General features: G+C 38.9%; 1 protein-coding gene across 2 annotated transcripts in view; it reads right to left on the bottom strand.

The window, feature by feature from the left end:
• rbfox3a (RNA binding fox-1 homolog 3a) overlaps positions 1 to 7,909 on the bottom strand; it is a 546,624-nt gene extending 538,715 nt beyond the window's left edge. The window contains exons 1-2 of one of the 2 annotated variants that reach the window (XM_016677950.1): positions 7,814 to 7,909; positions 7,457 to 7,543 (exon numbers count right to left, since the gene is read on the bottom strand). The gene's annotated coding sequence lies outside the window, so the exon portion shown is untranslated. The remainder of the gene's footprint in view (positions 1 to 7,456; positions 7,544 to 7,813) is intronic. The other variant, XM_016677951.1, reaches the window with a different exon arrangement.
• Positions 7,910 to 8,360: the final 451 nt, after the last annotated feature.

Below are 8,360 nucleotides of genomic sequence, written 5' to 3'. Positions count from 1 at the left end.
TGTCTCTTTAAGGGAATAGGACATTCTCCCGGTCCGTTCCCAGGTTTCCGTCTCTTCTTCTCTGCCTCAGATGTTTAATGTGACTCCAGACTGTGGATGAACTCTGATGTTCCTCAACATCATCACAGAAAAACCCACAGCAGCATTTCAATTTGGTTTTAATCGATTTGCATGGATCTTTTCATCTAATAACCAACAATCTGCAATTCAATTCTAATTCCTCTCCATTATTCTTAAAGCCAAGCAGACCATTTCACACATATCAGCCACTTATGTGCATGTAAATTATTGATCACCTCTCAAGCCCTTCTCAAATGAGTTGACTTTGTGCATGTAAATAAGGCGCCACACTTTGCTGAGGTGTTTCCAGCAGCTGGCTGGCAGGCAGGCTGGGGTTTTGATTTGGTGCCATTTGGATATTAAGTGCAGTGGAGGCTGAGTGCTATTACAGCCGGGGAAAGGCAGCACATCAATCTCTGTCAGAGGAGGGAAAATCGCTCTCCAGACAGGAGCAGCAGGCGAAGGAAGGGCTGCAGAAAAGAAGGAAAACCTCATGAGTGCTGCACAAACTAGTTTACTATAATGAACTGTATACAAAGTAAACCGCAGCATCTCATCTGGGCTCTGTGTAATAACCTGCAGGCTGATCTATAGCATCAGCTCTACCCATCTGCAACACTGCAAAAACACAAAACTTACCAAGTAGTTTGGTCTGGTTTCTACTCCAAATATATTAGCAGATTCAAAATAAGATAAAACTAAATTACAAGTAACTTTTCAGATTATTCTGAGTCAGTGAAAGTACTGGTTCCACTGGCAGATTATTTCACTTATAGCAAAACATTTTTTCCATGGTTTAAGTGGAATAATCTGCCAGTGGAACTTGTACTTTTCAACAATATTAAAGAAATTATTCACTTAGAAAAAGTTCCTGCATCTTGCTAAAAAGTCCTAAGTTCTTTGGAGATGACGATCCAAAGAAGGATCCTTCATAAATACAAAAAATCTGAACAACCCTGATCATTCTTTGCATGAGACAAAACAGAGTGTCTTCAGTCAGAGGCTTCTTCAAATTCACTGTAATACAGACTGCTACATGAGATCTTTCCTGCCAACAGCCATCATGATCTATAATAACTCTGAAGAATCTGAGTAAATATGAGTTACAAACATTTAATTTCCCTTTGGGATAAATAAAGTATTTTTAAATTTGTTTTATTTCAAAGGGATTAATTTATGTGTATTAGAAACCAGACAAAAATACCTGCTAAGATTTTATGTTTTTGCAGTGCAGTGGTGTCACACTCATTTTCATCAAGTGTGGCTCAAAACTTTCCCATTTACAAACTGCTAAATTATTAATAAATATCGGTCTCTGCCTTCAATACTTATTCATGTTATTAATACAGAAGATCTCTTCATGTTGACCAGTCTCTGCAGGATTTCACGTTTGTTTTTGTGATTTCTTGCAATTATAATGACTGATTTCCTGGAGCTAATTAAGAAATATTTCTGCTTTAAATGACATTAAAAGTGACTTTTTGTAACTGAATCTTTTTGTTGTCAATCATGGACTATAACCTGACATGCAGGAAGGCCGTGGCAGCAGTTGAAGAAACACTGCCACCTGCAGGTGGGAGTTAGCATCACTTAAAGCCAATGTTTTAGCAGAAAATGTCCAACACATTCACTACGATGCACTGATGCAAAAAAATGTGATCTGTTAATTTGGCTTGAAAACCTGGGGGTACTTGTCAATCATAATTTGGCTTTGATTTATTTGATACAGTAATATCTGAGCTGTTATCTTTACGGCTAACAGGTTCTGAGGGCCACATCAGAAGCTTTGGCGGGCCGGATTTGGCACACATGAAGCAAACAAACGTTTCCTGCAGCTCTACAACGCTCTGCTGCTCCTCTTGCAGTGCTGGTTTGGGCTTTGAGGCGCCTCTCACGGGACGCTCCCCTAAAAAGTTACCTGATGAGCCACCGTTCTCACAGGAGGGATGAGACAAAGGGTGAAGGGGGGGAGAAACAGAGACAGAGAGAAAGAGAAAGCTCTCATTATTTCTCTCTAATTGCCCACGAGCGACCCTCCTGATCCCCCCTCTCTCTTCCCTTCTTGCAACCAGGTAGTGTGCCTCATTACAGGCAGCCTCCTCGGTTTTCCCAGGAGAAAGCCATGAAAAGGCCATGAAAGGCCTCGTCTGACAGGGGCCAGCAGACTGGACCAATTAACAGGGTTTTTCTGTGCTCTGACTTGCCACACTGCAGTTTGCAACTCATCTACAGCGTTAGACTTGCAGATGTCCGAGGTCAGGCTGGGACGGTTTATTCAAAAAGCAGAAGGTTTAAAGTCAAATCTGCGCTCCAGAGCCACGACAACGGTTTACCCAGCGATGGAATATGAAATACGCAGAGTTGGGCAGTAACTACTTACAGTTACTTGAGTAACTTTTCGGAAAAACTGCAAACGTAAAATCTGAGTATTTTGGTATAAATTCTAGTGCCAATATCACTTGAAATCAGAAAAAAATAACTTACAAGTAACTTTTCAGCTAGAAATAGGAGCTTATTTTCAAACAATTCTTAATATTGATTAAAAACAAAAGTACTAATTCCACTGGCAGATTGATTTAATAAAATTGATTTCATAAAATATCCTGTATAAGTAAAATAATCTGTTAGTAGAACTAGTATTTATTTTTAGATCTATATTAAAGGTATTGTTTACTAAAACCAAACTCCTGTCTTGCTGAAAAGTTACTTTTAAGTAAGTTTTACCTTATTTTAAGTTATTTTAATTTTACTATTTGTGCTAGAAATTAGATCAAAATACTTGCTAAGACTCTGTGTTTCAGCAGTGTACTCTTAGGAGTATTTTACTAAGCTTTAGTTTTCTCGCTCTAGAATGTCTGGATGCTCTAAAAACTGAGGACCTTCACAGCTTGTTTTAACATGAAACTCACCTGCAGTTTCACAGATAAACTATTTTCTAATTAAGTTATTTATATGAATTATTTCCATATTGGTCTTTAAAATACCTTCAATTTGACCCGTTTAATGATTTAATTTTTGAATATCAAAAAACTGATGTTTTGTACAGTTAGTACTTGAGTTGCCTTCTTTCTTTCTTACTCTTGGGCAGCTACTTTTTACTTTTACTTCAGTAAAAATAAGTTGAAGTAGTGCTACTTGTGTATAATTTTTGGCTACTCTACTTACAACCGAACGTCATCCTGGCATCTCAGGCGGCTGTGCTGACTGGTCTGCTTGGCTGAATTATGTAACAAGCTGTAATTGCAACAGGTTTTCTCGACACAACAACCTGCAACCTGCCTGCAGCTGTTTTCTCGTTTTTAAAGCCACACCAGTAAATGCGAAAACATGCAGCGCTTTAACGCCGTGTCACTTTAACATCCGACTGGGACGTTCCGGGTCTGAGCTGCAGACATAATCTGCAGAAGCATAAATGCTCCGACATGCAGTCAGCGCCATCCGGCCCAGTTAAAGCACTCCTCACTCGACTTTCACAGAGACCAACTTAAAAGGATTTTCTACAATTTGGATTAGCTTTGAGAGAAAAGAAAGTGACCTAATTAAAGTTTGAAAAGTTAAACAGGGTGTTTCCAAGTGTCTGTAAATCAAGTTTAAGACTTTTTAAAACCTTTTAAAGGTAATTATGATTTAATTATATTTTAAATGATAAAAAAAAGTAAAAATGTTAGGACTTCATGTAAGTTTGATAAATAATTTCAACATGGACTTGTTAAGGATAAAATGTCCTAAGGCCTTTGTAATCAACATCCAACTACTGAAATCACCATTTTCCAATGTGACCTTTCTTATTTTAAGTTACAGACAATTTTTCAAACTTCCAGATGAAACTTTGCTGAAGCATTTCTAAGAAAAAGCTGGAAAAGGCAATAAATCAGCAAACTTATAAATCTATACGTCAACCAACCCTGAAGCTTTTCCTCTCCACAATCAGTCAGTTAAACATCTAGTTTCTATTCTGCAGTCTAAATAAACCAAAATTATTCATAACCCTGGTAGAGTTTGGTTTAAAATGATAATTATTCAACCAAGATGTTTCTTTTTGATTGGAAGTAACAGTCACATTTCAAAAGTTGATAAAACAACCAGTATTACTGTTTTAAACAATAATAGCCTGGTGGCCCGCCAGGCTAATAATACACTGAGATTAGAGTAAATAGAGGTGTCAGGAATCCATTATAGTTATTGGTTTCCATTTAGCTTCAAAAGTCTCCATCTTAAGTTGTTTTTCTTTTCAGGAACGTTTATAAAAGCGAGGACTGATTGAAGTGCAGCTGTTTTCCCGCGCCGTTGCTCCATGAAGGCTGAAAGTGTCCGGCCCTCGGCCTCCCAGCGCCTGGTGACTTCAGTGTGTGTCTGAATAAATGACCCAGTCAAGGTGAGCTCCATGTGTCAAACCAAGAGCATCAAAGACAAACCACGCAACCTTGCCAGAGGGCCTGCTTTCCTTTCACCTGGAGAACCGCGACTTGCACTCGCCGAGGCTTGATGCATTTGAGCCCATCCTGATCTTTGCAACGACTGGTCAAAAAAATAAAAAAAATAAAAAGTTCAGACAGCCTCCTGTCTCGTGGCATGAAAGACAAGACTTTCAAAGAGCCTTCTCCTTCCTCTTCGGGTTTAAAAGATGCACGCATTCCCGTCAAGGTCACATTTCCGCAAGAGCGATTCAAGGCAAAAATCACCAGAATGTAAACAGCGCTGACTGATAGAGTGGAGGACAATGATGGGGCCCATGACAACGATACCACTCAGAAACAGAGTCGATGACAGTTGCAGCGGAGGTGCATCTGGGCCCAGGGAAAAGGGAACGAGACAAAGAGGAAGGGTTAGGAGAGGTTGGGCTGGATGGAAGGGGGTACTGATTGGTTTGCCGTCTCATGGGGTGCGTGTTTGCCTGCAGGGAAAGGTCACGGGAGGGAATAGGAGTAACGAGGTGTGAAGGGAAGGCACTGTCCTCGGTTCCCAGGCCCTTGGAGACGGCCACGGCAAGGTGTTAATGCAGATGCTCCGCAGCTTCCCAGGTTCTGTTTATTACACCTTTCGAGGGGAGCCAGCCGAGAGTCTCACCATCAGTCAATACAGCTGAGAACATGCTAATCAGAAGCACAAGCTGGCAGCAGAGCCAACTCCCAGGGCCGCAGACGGATAAAAAGGAAACGTAGAGAAGCTCAGCTGCTGATTTTATCCTAAACGCTGAGAAAAAACGCCACACTGACATGAGCTGCCAAACGGCAGCACTTCTGAAGACAAACGAGTTTGTTTCTGTCAGTAAATAAACAGAATACTGCTGTTAAACTGACTAGTTAAACTCCTAACTGGTATGAATTTAAAGGGGCGGTTTTATGTATTATTCAAGTACATAGTGTCATTTTATAGCACAACTTTAGGTGTTATAAAAATATGTCCATATCAATTGTGACTTAAAAGAAATTTGACTTTGTAACCTAAAGCCTTTAAATTGGGTCTCTGTCACTTTAAGAAGCTCCTGCTCTTTCTGACACTCCACCTTCAGCACATCATTACAACAACGACTCTCAATTTTGCCGCTTATGCAGATTTAGGAACGTTTGTACGACAAACATCCTGTCAACAAGGCCTGTGTTTCAAATCTTAAACTGCCACTGTTTTTTAAGTTCTTATTGTCAATTTGTTCACATTTTATTTATTTATATTGTCTATTATTTCTCTATTTGTCTTGTCTATTATGTTTTGTGCTGCTGCCTTTCTTGATCAGGTTAAATTAAAGGTTTAGTAAAATAATAACAACTACTACTCATTGGTCTGAGTAGTAGTTCATATGATGAACTCAGCAGTTCCAGTAGGGGTTTGCTTATTGCTGCCGCTAGTCTGGAGGAGCTAATAAGTTGACATAAAACTAAAAAGAAATAAAAAATAAAATAGGAAACAGTAACAGTGGGAAAATGCACAACTCTATGTCTTCCCCTGCCTGTCAGTTGGCTATCAATTAATCCTCTAGTGCTGAAATTAATTAAGCCATGATTGATTTAAAAAAATCTCCCTCTGATTCTGTTGATGCTTCCTTAAAAATACCTAAATAAAACATCCAGGTCCCAGTGACGGATGATTTTTATGTTTTTCTGCTCAACAATCCAGACAGAATTTGGCAACTTTTGTTGGCCCAAAAATTTAGCTTCACAGCTTCAAAATAGCAGCAAACAAAGAAGTGGGTAGAATCCAGGTGGCTACATCCAATTTTTATATGCAGTGAAGTTTCCCCAGCTGTCTGAGCACACTAACAACTGCAGCTGGATCAATGCACACCGGTCCACTAATGACCACAGGAGCTTCGGCCAAGGTTGACTTGTTGCTAGTTAACTCCTTTCAGACACACAAACGCCGGGAACCACATCACACATCCCAACAAAACAAAGACGCTGACGCTGGTAGCAACATAGCCAACAATCACAGCGCTAATGACTGAAACAACTCATTTAATATCTTGAACTGAACATCAAAAGAATCATGAAACATGCCGCAAGTCTCTGCAGCCACAACCTGCTGCAGCCGCAACCTGCTGTCCATAGGAGCGACTTAAAGGCAGGAGACCGCCGTGGTAGAAACACTCAGTCCACAGAGCAGTGGCAGCAGGCGAAAACAAATTCCTGGAGGGGCTGATGTGTGAATAGGTTTATACGACGACGTACTAGGGCCATCAGAGATAGAAAACCAAACAAGGAGTACATTTCTTCCAAAAAACTCAAGAAATTTTGAGATTAGTCTCAGAAATTTTCTAGAAAAAAAAAACTAGTAGGTTTGTGAGCTTGAAAAGTCTGAAATTTGCTAGAAAAAAACTTGGAAATGTCAAAGTTAAAAATTTTCAACTTTTGAAAATTTCTGAGATTAATCTTAAAATTTCTGAGTTCTTTTTTTTTTTTGCAAATTTTTGACTCAGAAATGTTTCTTCTAGAAAATTGCTGAATTTATTCTCAAAATTTCAGATTTTCAGATAAATGAACAGTAGAAAATTACTACAATTCTACAATTTTAAAATTTTTCATACTGCAACATAACATGAGGGATTAGATTAGCTAAAAGTAAATGGACTGTTTAGTAATTTGAAATATATACAGAATTTAATCATTAAATCTGTCAAAAAGATTATAAAAATACCAAACTGATGTATGATTGCCTATAAGTTTAATAGGCTAAATTCTATTAAAATTGAAGAAAGTCAGCCCAGACCTTTCTACCTAAAAGAAGTCAAAACCACTGGTATAGGATGAAATTATCATGATTTAGCATTTAATCCAGGAATCCAAAAACGAATCCAAGTTTTGCTAGAACCACATCAAGCAACGCCTGAGATTTATCTGACAATCCGGAGTTCAGCAAATCTAACAGAAAACAGAAATGAAGGTTCATAAATCTGACTTACCAAAGAAGACTTCAGCTCCTCCTTGTCCAACACCACAGCAGGACGGCCATCTTGAACCAAACATTAACATTATAATAGCAGCAGACACTCAAAGAAGGCAACAAGAGAATCATTATTAATTATTAATACAAAAAATAAATCAAACCAACATATTTATCCAGAGCAGCGTTAGCATTATGCTAACCAAATCAACACAAGCATCAAATAAACCACAGCAACGTTCATAACTGATTATGAGCAAAAAATAAATTACATTAGCTGATGACAAAAAAAAAAAATAATAAAGGAAGAAAAGAGCAGAACAACATGGCGGCTAAAGCTAATAAAACATGCTGAGAAATAAAAGTTGTAGCTAACTTGTCATTCAAGGTGGGGATTCTGTCTGAGCAAGCTTTCCACCGACTGCCACCATTATCAACTTCATCGCCATGGGGTCCCGAAACTTTACGAGGTGAGATTCTGGCGCCCCAAAGAGATTAAATTCTTCGATACTGATTGGCCAAATGTGTATTATTCTTCCCTAGCAACCCCACACTATTAGCTATTAGCTTCACTTCTTAGGGAAAAATGGTAACTGACAGGAGTCTGTCACGGCTGTGTTGCCAGATTGGCTTTTTAATACTTTGGGCTGGGAACCCCCTCACCCCGCTTTGTTAAATTTGGGCTGCTTTTCACATCATTTGGCGGGTTTGTAGAAAGTCTTCATAGGAAAGTTCTTTCAAAATATTCGTCATTGTGAGGGAGAAAAGCACAAAACTTGATAAAATGCATTGTTATTGCACTTGTGTCTCTTGTGTTTGGGCTGGAAACAATCAGATCTGGCAACCCTGGAATTCCCTGTTTGGTGGAAATGTTATGTAAATAATTCAGATTACATTAGCCACACATTATTAAGGAAAACTGG

Source organism: Poecilia formosa, unplaced genomic scaffold (assembly GCF_000485575.1).
Source record: "Poecilia formosa unplaced genomic scaffold, Poecilia_formosa-5.1.2 Scaffold170, whole genome shotgun sequence".
Classification (NCBI taxonomy): Eukaryota; Metazoa; Chordata; class Actinopteri; order Cyprinodontiformes; family Poeciliidae; genus Poecilia; species Poecilia formosa.
This window is presented reverse-complemented; position numbering and strand designations above follow the sequence as displayed.